Raw genomic sequence first — 14,134 nt, 5'->3', positions numbered from 1 at the left:
TCAGATAAAAACAAAAATATAAAATACAAAAATCCATATTAATAAATATCATAAAAGTGAGAAAAAATATAACAGGAAAATAGTTCCCTCAACAATGGAATCATCTGAGCAAGTCTCTGGTTGCCAGGGAGACCCGGGCCTGACAATATAGTCAAGTCTTGAGGGCCTTCTGGAAGAGGTGGAGCTAATCTATTTTCAAGGGGAACGAAAATGTTCCATAAAATGGATACCATGACAGAGAAGGCATGTCTTTTGGGACTCATCAAGTGAGTCTCTCCCAGTCTCTCGCCAACGCCATCTCTCCCAGATCTTATTGGACAGGCTGATATAATTTGGGAGAGGCACACCCTCAAATAGCTCAGCCCTATGCCAGGAAGGGCTTTAAAGGTTAAAACCAGCACCTTGAATTGAATCAGGGAACAAATTAGCAACCAATGAGATCACATTGAAGAGGACAGCTATATTTCAGTCATTGATATCAGACTTCAATATTATCTTCCAGGTCTCAGAAAAACTTTAAACATTTAATGAACTTTCCCTGCATCCTGCAAACTTTTATTTTCACATCTCAACAGAGCTTTTGTTTCTGACAGAAGTGTCTTTTTCTCTAAGAAACAAAAGCTCTCAACTTTTTCAAGTTGACTTGGAATGTTGAAAAATACATTTTTCTATTCAGTAAATCTTTGTAAATTATAATTGCAGATTTTGGAACGAGCAACAAATGACTCTTTGAAATGCTTGTTGTGTGTTTTTCTTAAAAAAAAACATCTGCCTGGTTGTCCCATTGGAAGATTTATGTATTTCTGAGTCATAATGCTTTCCAGAAAGCAATTCTATCCAAGTTATTTGTGGTTGGAAAAATATGAACTGTCCTTGCAAAAAAAACCAACAACAATATTTGTAATAATGAAGTTGGTACAAATGCTATGTCAAAAAAAAAAAAACAGGACATGGGAAAGGAAAAGCCACAACCCCCCTCCCCTTTATTCAGATACTATATATCCAGTTTAGTTAGTGGTTAAGGCATTGGACCAATGGACTAGGAATGGGAAACCAACTAGTTCCATAGACATGGAAGTCATCTGAGTAACTTTGAGCCAAGTACACTCAACTTCAGGAAGAAGTAGGCAATAGCAATTTCCAAATATGTTGCTTAGAAAACAATGAACTTATCCTATGTAACAGAAGAAAAAAGACTGACTTAATCCCATTCTCTTCAGGTAATTCTACACAATTAGAATTGTGTGTGGCTAAAACTATTAAGGTTTATCTAGTGAGATAATACTTACTTAGTGTTAAGTGGGTTCATTATTCCACAGGTAAGTGCTCATCCTGGAACAAAATGCTTGATACTATCTGATGTCAACAACTTTATTAGAAACATCCTGCCAGACCACTTATAATAATATTAATCTTAACAGAGCAATAGCATTTAGGCTTACACCAAAAGATATAAAGCTTCTTGGATGAGAAGTATAACATCTTCAAGGAAATACAAAGTCCAGCTATCTTTTAAAAAAGCACTTTTTTTAAAGCATTGAGAATCCCCATAAACATTTAGGCTTATATACTACCTCATAGCACTTTATGACACTCTGTGGGTAGTTTACAATGTAAGCATTATTTGCATATTGCCCCCCCCCCCAACAATCTGGTTCTTCATCAACCTTGGAAGGATGGAAGGCTGAATGAACCTTGAGCCCCATAAGGATCGAACTCCAGTTGTGGGAAGTGTATAATATAATATATAATTTCAGATGTTCAAAAATGAATCACAATGACAGCTGTGATTTGTACCTAAAGCAAAGAGAACAAAATAAAAATAAACCCCAAAAACATATTCTGAAATACCGTCATTTAAAACACCTGAGATCTGAAAACTATTTTTGCTGGGGCAACCAAAAGGCTATCTTTTCACTCTTATCTTTCTGAAATTGCAACATTTAACAAACTTTCTTGGAAGTAAGGGTCACTGAACTCACCAGATCTGAGTAGCCTTTATAGGAGTGCATTGCCAAATTAGTTATCTTTGGAAATTTGCTAAGTATAATGAACAGATCTTCAGGCCATATTTCGATTCATAGATGGAAGGGACTGAAATCAATAGATCAATAAGTCTCTAATGATCATCCAAATTTTCATCTGTGTCCAGCCAGATGAAATCTTGAAATCTGAGTCATTTGCTATTCACATGCAAGTAACTTAAATCACAGCAAGTTATGTGGAACAATACATATTTTAACGTTAAGTTCTCTACACATCTCATCATACAGTAGTTACAGAGAGTGGATTGCATTAAAACAGAAAGCACAGGTTTGTAATGTAGCATTACAATTTTTATCATACTAAATGTCATGGAAGTTAATTATGTGTACTAGAATGTGACATATGTGTTTTGTCACTTGTCTTGCCTTCCCTGCCCCACCCCAGTAAATACACCCATGTCTATGAAGACACCCAACTCCACTCCAGGGAATCCACCTTGCCCAGATTATGATTAGGCATGAGGGAAAATTCCTTTCTCTTCAGGCATATTTTTACTCCCATTTATGTTTACTTCCAAATAAACATTAACAGTGTTAAAGCTTTTGAACTTTGGTGTTGAAGAAGACCCCTGAGGGTACCATGGATAGCCAAGAAACCAAACAAAGGGAGAAGGCAATAAATCAACCCAGAGTTCCCACTTAAACATAAATGACCAGACTCAATTTTTCATACTTTGGATATGGGAGGCAAAGAATTAGATCTCTAAATGCTGGAGGAAAGTGGTGGAAAAGATAAGCGGACAAGCAACGGCAAGGTGGATGGACCTGATAGCAGCAGCGATGGATCCATGGATGGAACACATGAAGACCAAAGTCTGCGATAAATCATCCTGGAGAAAATCTACGTGGTCATACCATCCGATGGCACATAACCACCCAACCTGGTTGCATTCGAAGTCACTTAAATAGAACAAGCTCTCGTAAAGCCACCCGGGGCTTGGTTCCGAGATCGTGCCCATTCCGAGTTTGCTTCTTCCACGCGCAGTTACATCCTCCACCTTTACTCGAGCGACGGCACCATTAAATAGCCCGCTTACTTCTTAGTAAAGGAAAGCAGGAGAATGTGAAAGCGCTTGGAAACATCGGCGGGGATCAGAGGGCTATGCCTGCCCACGTAAAGATGAGAGTATCGGGTTTACAGCTCCGAACGGCTTTGGCGGGAACATGGCTGCCCGGGGCAGCGTTGGGGACCGAAAGGAGAGGCGCAAACGCCGCGCTCCCCAGGAGAGGGCGGCCCTCTTCCACTCGCGTCCCGCCACGGCGCAGGCAGCCACTTTGTCTCGATGCCCCCGGAGCGCATGCGCTCTTCGCCGCTAGGGTAGGGGGGCGGAGGAGGCTGCCTGATCCCGGCGGTTTGTTGGCGAAGCTGGAAGCGCTCAACGCAGGAGCTCGCGCGGGCCCCGGGCGCCCGTTCATGGGGAAGGAGAGCTCGCTTGGGGTCGGCTTTGTGGCCCTCAGCGGGTAGACGAACCGCGGCGGCAGCGGCGATGCTGCCCTGGAGGCGCGATCGGTTGCAGCCACGCCAGCGCAGGCCAGGCATGGTGCCGTAGCGGCTGCTGGAGGAACTGCGCCGAGGCGGAGGAGGAAGGAAGGAAGACGGGAGCCGAACGGGCAAAGCAACCAAGGACCCCCCTTCTCCAGCCCCGATTGGGGTGAAGATCAATCGCACGGCCAGGTGAGAGATCCGCAGGAGACAGCCGGGTCCGGATCCTTTTTTGGAGCCGCGTCCACCTCGCCACTCTCGCGGGTGAATCTTTCCTACGGCCCGTTGCCTCTCTCTCTCTTTTTTCCTTCTTCTGTACCCTTCCCTGCTTTTACTCCATCTCGGCGTTATCCTTCTTTACGCCCCCGTCTTTCCTCCAGCCCCCCAGTATTCCGGCTGCCTGCCAAGTTGGCTGACTTTTCCCGCTCCCCGGCCCGCAGATCTCAACCACCCGTCCGCCCCGTGCAGCCAACGGCCTTCTCCGCCCCCTCCTCACCAAACTCCCCGCTTGGCCATTAAACCGGTGGTTCCTAAAAGGCCCAGGAAAAATCCCTTTATTGCTCTTGGAATGTTGCAACGCCCCCAATTCCGCCCCTCCCCCGCTCCATGACGGGAGGAAACCCTTTTTAACGTTGTCTCCCACCCTCCCCAAGGAACGCCGATTGATGTCGGGAACCCCCGTCGGTCCCTTTTCCTGCTAGGCAGGCGTCGTCGACCGCTTTCGATTGGCAGCTAGCTGTGCTGGGGTTACTAGAGTTCAAACGCGGCGGAGCTTTTTACCCGGGGGGCTCCCAAGACGAGGGGGGCGTTCTGCAACACATTGGTAAATATTGGGACTTTTTGACATTGCATTCAGCGTCCGAGGCAGAGAACGGGGAAATCCCCCCATTTTGCAAGGAAGTGAGGAGGGGAAGACTGTGGGGAGCTGGGAAGACTTCGGTTTCTAAGGAACAGATTGGATTCGTGTGATGCCAGCCATCGGCTAGATTGATTCGGGGGCGGGAAGTTGGGTGATTGACCCTGGTTGTGATTTTTATTATGCATCACTTACAGTACTCTGCTTCCTTAAATATTTGGTCTGATTACTATCTGGTTTTTCCCAGAGCAAGAGATAATGATAAAACCACTAGTTCTGAAATCTGAAAGTTGGTGAAGGAAATAAAAGCCTATCCAAGGTTCCAGATCATGCGACTAGGAAAAAAGGCTTCAATTTGTTAACGACTTCCCATAGTTGGGGTTTTATGTTCCCTTCCTTTTAAAACTTTCCTATTATGTGCAGAGAGTCTACAAGGAAGTGGAGAAGTACAATTATTGTAGAAAGCAAACGCTTATGGGGGGGAAAATGCTTTGTTGAAGGGCCTCTGCCTTGCTGCTCTTGCTTATCAGATCAAATTTTGTTAAGCACTTTTTCTTTTCCAAAATTGTAACCTGTAATTATCTTTTCTTTTTTTTAAAAAAAATCCATTTGGGACCATTTATCAACTCAATTCACTGAGTTTATGCTGAGAGGCAGATAGTTTACTGGAAAGCTTTCCTCAAATTAGGTATTACCTTTTCCCTTGGCAAGAACCCAAGAGTCATGTGTTAATGAGTGAGTTGAACTGGTTTGAAGGAAAATGTGATGTTAAAGGTACAGTAATTCCATGGGCAGTTTCTGTATTAGGAAACACGAAGAAATGCTAACTAGTGTTTTTCAGGCATTCAATTTTTTTCTAAAGTAAACTTCAGAACAATTTAAAATAGTGACCTGTGATTATTCTAGATGTAGTTTGGTTTTTTTTACTGATTATGTTTGCTACTCTTAGCATGGAGGTATTTTTTTTCTCCATTTTATCTTCTAAATAAACAACAGTTAACATATGTTAATTTCCCCCTTTTTAACTTTAGGTATGCAAAACTGCAAACTCAGATTTACTCTCTTGGAAACAACAGGGTGCACTACAAATGTTTGAGTTGCAGGTGATATTAACTTATTTGGAAGTAACCGTTGCTATCTAAATTTACAGACTGGGATCAAAAGTGTAATAAGGCAACAATTGCTTATTTAATTGCTTGACATGTTCCTTTATTGCATTTATAGTCTAGCTTTTCTCTGAGATCTCTAGGTCTGTATATGAGGGCCATTTCTAAATTTATTTCATAACAGGGACTCTGTAAAATGGACTGAAATAGAAAATGATTAGCTTAAAGTCATTTGGTGAGCCCAGTGGTTGAGTAGAAATGTGAACCTAGGCTTCCCCTTCTCAAGTAATATTCTTTAACAAACTAAAACACTAATTTGTGTTTGTAATTGTGTTTGAAGGTAAGACTTCTAGTTTGCTTCAGTCTCAAAAACAAACAGCTCAGATAGTTTTATGATATTTGTTGATTTTCTTATGGGGAATGGTAGCTTCCAAAGGTTCTGTGTTATACCAAACAGAAATTTTTCAGCTGTAGTTCTTCTTAAAATAGTGTGAAAGCTCCTTATTTGCTACAATTCTACTTCTTTTATAGCTGTTTGAGGCATAACAACCTTGCTGGGGAAAAGATTAGTAACCCAATTTGACTATGATCTAAGGGGGATATAAAATTCTGTTTGTTAAGGAAAAACAGGCTTCTGTGAGTTATAACAATGTCTCATATATTTTCAAAATAAGGGCTTAGTTCACATACCATACTAATCTGTGGTTTGCTGAATAAATTGTAATTGGTTGAGTTGGCTCTTTGTGCTGAGCCAGAGACCATGTTTTAGAAATCATAGGGGCTGATTTCTCACAGATTGACTATTTAGCACAATTGCTGAATCTTTTGAAAAGCAATATCACCTTATGCTGTTTTGGTCTACAATTCTCATCATCCTTTGTCATGATCCCATGTTTTCCAATGTTAACAGTAACTGATGTTCTGAACATTGAAGGGCATGGGGTTGCTATTCAATTGCTAAAAATAATATGAGAAGTTAGATGAGACATGGACATAATTTGAATAATAACAAGAAAGTCCACTTTGTTCATCTTCACACGAAAACTACTCTATTAGACAAAAATCTACTTTAATCTCCCTCAACTTCAGATATCTCTGAAAGTGTATAAAAACTGTAGCTAAACTAGATAAAGTCCTTGGTAGAATTTGTGCTGATTATTTATTTAGCATATGATGAGAACATGACAGAAGGGAAGAAAACATATTCAGTTCACATTATTGTAAGTAAAACTTCTATGAGGGTATGTCAGTGGCTTCATAACTGAACGTCCAGTTCAGCTATGTAGGTCTTCTAGGAAATTAGAGAACATATATCGTGGGCAATCTGGCATAATTTGTTTAATGGTTTGCATGTCAGGACCACAGTCACAACAAAGGGAAACTTTCCATCCCCACTGATATAGGGCCGAGGCACTTCTTCCAATATCACATCTAATTCTGTTCAGTTTTGTTCAGATAGAGCAAGGCTGTCAAACTCCCAGCCCATAGGCTGGATCTGTCATGCACTGGCCACGCCCTAGCTTGGTTTAGCGAAGGGGGGAAAAGTCCCAATATGTCATGTGATACTCCCATGACGACATGAGTTTGACACCCCTGAGACAGAGCAAGGTAGTTCAAAACCAGGTGGTTAGATAGAGGGATCACTAATGGTCAGTTCACAAAAAAGTACCTTGGGTCAGTTTTCTCTCCAAGCATTCTCTGGGTTAAACTGGGTACATGTTAAGTGAATAGCTATTTTCCATGCTGACTTACAGGACTTCAATCTTGTGATGGACTGCACATTGTCCTGGTGAATAGGGAGAGCCTTGTTATTCAGCATCCTTGACCATAGTCAAGCACAAGCTTGTTGTCTTCTAATGTGCGGTGGTATGATGTTACTAAGGACTGGTAACAGAAGTGAGATGCAGTGTTCCAGAGTTGATAAGCATTGTCTGGTGGAGTTGCACATCGACAGTTTGTGGGTAGGTGCTATTCAGCCACACACTGGTACAATATTTAGCTGTGGAATAAACCAAAGTTGTTGCTTGTAGGGTGTCAGCATCAGCACCCCAAGATGTTCAAGCCAATCTATTCAGTAAGTTATGGTGGCTGTTCAATTTTTCAGCTGTTTTTTGCAGATATTGTCAGAAAGTTAGTGATCTGTCCAGTGTAATCCATAAGTACTTTCAGAGTTATTACATTGTAAAATACAGTTTCAGAACTTCACTGAAGGCTGGTAATTTGCATTTCCATTGCTGAGGTGTAAAGTGGCTACTTCTGTTTTGTTAAGTTGGTTGGAGGCACCATTTTTTCAAATAGTTATTCAGCTTCTGGAGATCTTGAGAAAGGATGTCCCCTGTGCTGAGGAAACATTGAATACCCTTTCTTATGTCTTCCAGTTTGCTTTAAGAAAACTAAGCACACTTTTCATTGCCTTTCAGTTACCCTTTTGGTAGTTCAGATATTGGAAGTGCAATTCATGTATTAAATTCTGGCTTTCTTTTGAATTAATCTATTGATTGGTACTATTGTGCATCATTTGAATTTTTTAAAAAACTGCAGAATCATGAATGGTTATCAAGTGTCCAGTGATCTGAAAAATCACTGAGAACATTGTTCAAAACGTAATGAGGTTGCTATACAATTTTCGAATCTGTGGGATGAATGAATTCAAGTGACTTCTCTGGAATTCTGTATAAAGTTTTTTCTTTTCGGAATCAAAACTATCATTCAAAATTAAGTTAGTGTTTTGCTACTGAAACTCCATAAACTTATTTATTTCTACCACCAGTATTACCAACTTGAAATTTAACTTTGATGTAACTTTTTTAATAGCTCTGCTATAATTTTGAGTGTGTAAAAAAGGAACCTGGTTCAGTTCTTTGAACTATTCTATATTTTGTATTATAGGTAATCCTTGACTTGTGACCGCCATTGGAATGGGATTTCTAGTTGTAAGCTATTACATCATAAATTGAGGCACTTAAGTGACCACACCTAATGTTAGGACATTATTGTAGTGGTAATTAAGTGAATCATCAGGATTGTTAAGCAAATTCTATGGTCATACGTGTGAACCCATTTTTCTGAATGAGCATGTTTTGCAAATCACTGCCATGTGACTATGAGATGTTGCAACTAGTTGTAGAAGCAAGAAGGCTTCAAGGCAGCCAAAATGCAATCAGATGAATGTCAGGAAGGGGTGTGGCACAGCATTTTATGATGGCCAGAAGTGCTTTATGTGCCATAAACACCCATTCTGGGCTTGTCATAATTTTGAACAGTTGTTAAGTGATCGGTTGTAAGTCAAGGATTATCTATACAGCAGTTTTGAACAGCAGTTTGGTCTTACTAATTGGTGAGTAGTAACTTCTTTTCCCACCCAGAGAAACTGATAATCTTTGTTAAACAAAATTTTCTACTGTGAAATAAATATGGATATGGATTTATTGCAGAGTCCCAAATGTGCTTTTTAAAGAGGCAACTGGACTTTCTGTTTTTTCTTTGAAGACGTTTTGCTTCTCATCCAGAGCTGAAGAAGCATCTTGGATGATAAGTGAAACGTCTTCAAAAAAAACCCAGAAAGCCTCTTGAAAAAGGAACTTTGAGACAACCATGACCTGGATGACCGAGAATCTCCATTGACATTTGCTGTAGAGTTGTTTATATGATTAGTCAGTGGCATCAGTTGGCAGGTACTGAGAGATGGCAACAGATTTGAGGAAAAGGTTTTATATAACAGGGCTGCCTCTGAAACCTTTATGCTACTTTTCCTGAATCTGGAGTCTTCAAAGTTCATGCCGAATAAGAAATACTGAAAGTTGAAGTTCACACATTTTACCGTACTAATTAAATAGTACAGTGCACTCAGCTTGAAGCTACTCTAGGCAGTGTACAATCATAATAAAACATTTGAAAACAAATATATAAACAGTCATTACAAAAATATAAAAAAGCATTATTAAAAATTAGAATATTAAAAGTTTCAAATGTACAGACCATACACAGAGTGTGACTGTAGCGGTATCAACTACAGTGGAGCAATCTAAGAGCATCTCTGGTTCCCTGGGACCCTGAGGCCTAATAACATAATCAGGTCTTGGAGGATGTCCAGAATGTTAACAAGGATGGCTTTCGGGTGGGTGGGTGGGGAATGTCTCACATCCAAGTGTAAGGCCCAAGCATGTGGTACCTGCAACATACTGTCTCTCCCAGATCTTAATTGGATGGGCTGGTGTAATCAGAGAGAGGGATCCCCCCAGAAAGCCTGGCCCCAAATTCCTTACGTGCACAATCATGCATACTTGACCAATAAAGAATTTTATTCTATTCATTTAATTTTCTGATCATTTAAATTTGGGGGGGGGAGGGAAGAACATCATTAACCATTGCTTTAGCCAATAAATTTTATTGGGCTGGCTCTAACATACAGCCAAATATGGAAGATGTTGTTTAATTCCCCAAGGCCAATCAAGAAAACTTTGGATATTGCTTTTCTCATGTTCATTTTCCCTCTCCTTGTTCATTGACACTTTCTAAATCTAATATGGGGGGAAATGTCCTGACCAGCTTTCTGTCACTGGACAGAGGCTGCTTGAATAGAATCCCTGGGGTTCCAAACTACTTCAGTTATTTAACTAGCAGGGTGAAAGGCTGAAGTAGCTTTGGCATAATCTGATAAGTGATAGCATCTTCTGTGGATTTCTGGTTAACGTGTACACTTCCCAGGTCCATTTATTTACTTAGGTTTGCCTTCAAGTAGATTTCAGCATGTGGCAAAAAGGTTGGACAGAGTTACCATATTTTTGGGACTATAAGATGCACCGGTGTATAAGACGCACCAACATTTTCACGCTCTTTTAAGGGGGGAAAAGGTGTGCATTATAATCCAAAAAATATGGTAGTTGGCTCGTAAACATCAAATACTCTCCCATAATGGAGACCCGCTGTCATACACACACCCGCCTATATTTGCTGAAATAATTCATTCCACTTTTTTGGATCTAAGCACTGGTAGGGTGTGCATCCTTATGGAAGCACTGTAAGCAGTGGTCTAGCAAGAGTCTCTGTTATCCGCTTTATTTTTAATAGAAAAGGATCCCTTACTGTTAAAGGCATTGTGCTAAATAGCTGCCTATAAATGCTTCTGTTCGGAAGCTGTTATGTATTATTCTCTGAACTGTGTAGAGAGGTTGGTTTGTTTACTAAGGCTTCTTTCCTTAGTTAAACATTGTATTATATCTTGTTTCTTTTGTACTATGGCTGTTTCTTTAATCTGTGGCAGCTGTCCAGAACAACCTTACTCTTGTTACATGTTTCTTTCATTTGAGTAAGTTCAGTGAACCATAGTAGCTACACCTGGCAAAAGTTAGTAACATTGGGGGAGAATCTTTGCAGGTTTTAGAACTGTTTCAGCAGGCATCTTATTTGCTTTTTGCATTGCAGAAGTTCAGAAGAATTAGCTTTTGAGCTGTTTGTCCTGTTGACAGAAAAAAAAAACCTGCTCTGAAACAAGTTGAGAACCAGTTTAGTAGTGTTGTTGTTTACGGCATTTAAAAGCGTTTGCACATTTCAGGATTAGCCAAATAGTGCTGCATAGTTCAGTTTTCTCAAGCATTTTCAGGCAAGAACACAAAAATATTGTCTTGGATGCTAGAATAGCAGACAATAAATATTAACAAGCATTATGTTTGAAGAGAAGTAAGATTTTGAAGAAATGCATAAGATAGGAAATTCCCACTTCTTTTTAAATTAAATATTGAAGAGAGAGAAAGAAGAGAGGGGAAAAGTTCCTTTTTTTCTCTTAAAACATGAAGACATATTTAATAAACAATGGGCCAGGTGAGAGAGGGATGCAGGAACAGTGTGTTAAGACCTTTATTTCTCTCTCACCATTTGCAATAGTGGTTAAAAGGAGCAAAGAGAAAAGGTGCAGTCCCCAGCAGTATGTTGTGTTAAAGGAGCATTCAGGGTGGGTAAAACAAATCGATATACATTTACTGCACCATGAAATTAACTTTGCTACCACAAGATGTGTGGTGGCTTCCAGTTTGGCTGGCTTCAAAAAAGGATCAGACCAATTAATATAAGTCAGGGGGATCGAGGTCTCTTAGCCTTGATGGCAGTGTGACTTCTTCCCCTGAAGGCCATCCTTGCTGGACTAGGTAGGCCAAGTATCAAATCCATCAGAGCACTACTTAGGTTCTTAAGTTCCGGTGTTTGAAAAGAGAAGCGGCAATCGTACTTGAAGATGTAAACAAGGTTTTTTGTAAATATAAAATTTATTGATCAGTTTGCCATAAGACCAACATGAAATATAAAACATTTAATTCAATATTTGTTTTGTTCTGGAAAGATAACACTTTACAAATCCAAGATTATCTTTTGAGAACTTCAAAATGACATGCATACTAATTTATCTTAGACATATTAGTTCCCCTAGACTTTAGAACTGCAGGTTTGGATAAATGTTTAACCTGTTGTAACAGCTCATTCCGCTAAACATTTTGCAGCCCCCAGGGATGAGATGAATAATATAAGTGTGAAGGCAAGCAAATGCCAAATTATATTTAATATCTATTACCTAATGCCTTCCAATCAAGAGTTTTGATATCTAAATGTGGGCTACACCCTACTTTAGGGAAGTAGACTTCTGCTCACGTAATCAGTTTTCTTGCTCTTGTCCCATGTATGTTATCTAATAGCAGCTGAGAATAAGTTGATGCTTTTATCATTTCTGTGAATTCATTCTGCCATGACTTTTAATTCCCCTAGTTGTGGTCAATATTGAATTCAGCCAAAGGTCTGCTTGGAAGAAGGATTCATCAAGTTCAATTTAGGCTCTAGGTGTAGTATATAAAGGTAGCATTAGAATTTTACAGATTTTAAGTGTGTGTGCATTAACAGTAAACAATTTAAGGGTATAAATATAATGTGCCTGACTGCCCAACTGAAATGAACGCATGAAAATTCTTGCCTGGAGATGGTTGGCTGGTTGGAGCACAAGGTAAAAGCATAATCTGTATCTATAGCTAAATGAAAATATTTTAACTATTCCACCCATTTATTCTTCAAAACTGGCATAACAATGTATCTGTGGTGGTGGCAGTGGTTAGAATGCAGTACTTCTGGGCTAATTCACTGCTCTCTCTAGGAGTTCAATTCTGAGCAGCTCAAGGTTGACTCAGCCTTCTATCCTTCCGATATCATGGAAGTAAAATGAGGACCCAGATTGTTGGATGCAATATGATGACTCAGTAAACTGCTTAGAGAGGGCTGTAAAGCATTGTGGGGGTGGAATAAAAGTCTAAGCACAATTGCTATTGATCTCTGACTATGGGCAGAGGTTTTGGTTGTAACAATGTATTTTGCAGCATGTACGTTTGTGTATGTGTAAGTTTCACAAGCCTGTAATACCCTGTTTTCCTGAAAATAAAACCTCCCCAGATAATAAGCCCAATTGTGCTTTTGAGCGCATGCGGTAAAATAAGCCCTCCCCTGAAAATAAGCCCCCCCCAAAAAATATCGCAACACAGCAGCAGCCATGAGGTCACCACACTCACCGCCTCCTGCACCTCAAAAATAATAAGACTTCCCCAAAAATAAGGCCAAGTGCTTATTTCGTGGGGTCAAAAGAAAATAAGACCCTCTCTTATTTTCGGGAAAACACAGTAGGTGAAAATGATATAAAATAAAAAATTATGCACGTTTCATATAAAATGACAATGTGATTTTCCTGTTCTCCATTTTGATACAGTAGCCGAGAGATACCACCCAGAATCACTTGTTGAGGTGGGCAACTAAAGAAATAAAACAAACAATTCATTAAGAACTAATATCATCTATAGATAGGTTGGAAGTGGAATTCCCAGAACCTTTCTCTCTTGCTGTAATTTATTAGCATGTGGTTTGTTATTCATTTATTGCTGGCATAGATCTACTTGCAGTACAACAGATGGGAAATATATGGGTTTCTTGACCTAATTTCAAAAGCTTTTTGCAAACAATTCAAACTTTTCGCCAAAGTAATCAGATCCTTTCCCAACTGTGTGCTGGAGAGGAGGGTGGGAGAGATATGGAGGTGATGTCACAAAAAGGAGATTTACCTTTAAAACTACAGAGAATGTGTTGCCGACATCATTGGGCTTCAACATTGGAACCCCCAGTGCACTTTTCCTGAGTGTTCCACAGAATAAAATTAAAATTAAAGACATTGGGAACTTTTTTTTAGTGCTCCCAGTAATGAATCAATGAAAGGCTTTTTGCTCAGTCATTTTCTATGAGCTTAGAAGATCCCAGAATATGGGCAAACTGCCCTGTAAATTAGGGTAGATTTAAATCAGATCCATATAAATAATGGTTTAAATCACTAGTTGGGAAGATTTCGTTACAGTTTAAACCACCATATTCTCAAGTCTGGAAGGCTCTATAATTTCTGATAAAATGCATTTTTGTTTGGTGTAACACAAATTTATATTCTTCAGGATTTAGCAGTACTTGCAGATTTGGTTTTTAGAAGGTACATATTATACAGACCAACTAATCAGATTTTTTTTCCAGATAAATTTAATCTTAACGGGCAATGTCTCTTACCCCTAATTATAGACTATTTATGGAAATATGTCCCCAAAAGGATCTGGTTTATGGCTTACTGTCATGTTTAGAA

General features: G+C 39.7%; 1 protein-coding gene across 2 annotated transcripts in view; it reads left to right on the top strand.

The window, feature by feature from the left end:
- The first annotated feature begins 3,363 nt into the window (after positions 1-3,363).
- The window catches only part of RNF145 (ring finger protein 145), a 74,470-nt gene continuing 63,699 nt past the window's right edge, over positions 3,364-14,134 (top strand). Inside the window, exon 1 of one of the 2 annotated variants that reach the window (XM_032210562.1) lies at positions 3,364-3,720. The gene's annotated coding sequence lies outside the window, so the exon portion shown is untranslated. Of the gene's footprint in view, positions 3,721-4,265; positions 4,352-14,134 lie in introns of those variants that run through there. The other variant, XM_032210563.1, reaches the window with a different exon arrangement.

This window comes from Thamnophis elegans, chromosome 2, assembly GCF_009769535.1.
Source record: "Thamnophis elegans isolate rThaEle1 chromosome 2, rThaEle1.pri, whole genome shotgun sequence".
Taxonomy (NCBI): Eukaryota; Metazoa; Chordata; class Lepidosauria; order Squamata; family Colubridae; genus Thamnophis; species Thamnophis elegans.
This window is presented reverse-complemented; position numbering and strand designations above follow the sequence as displayed.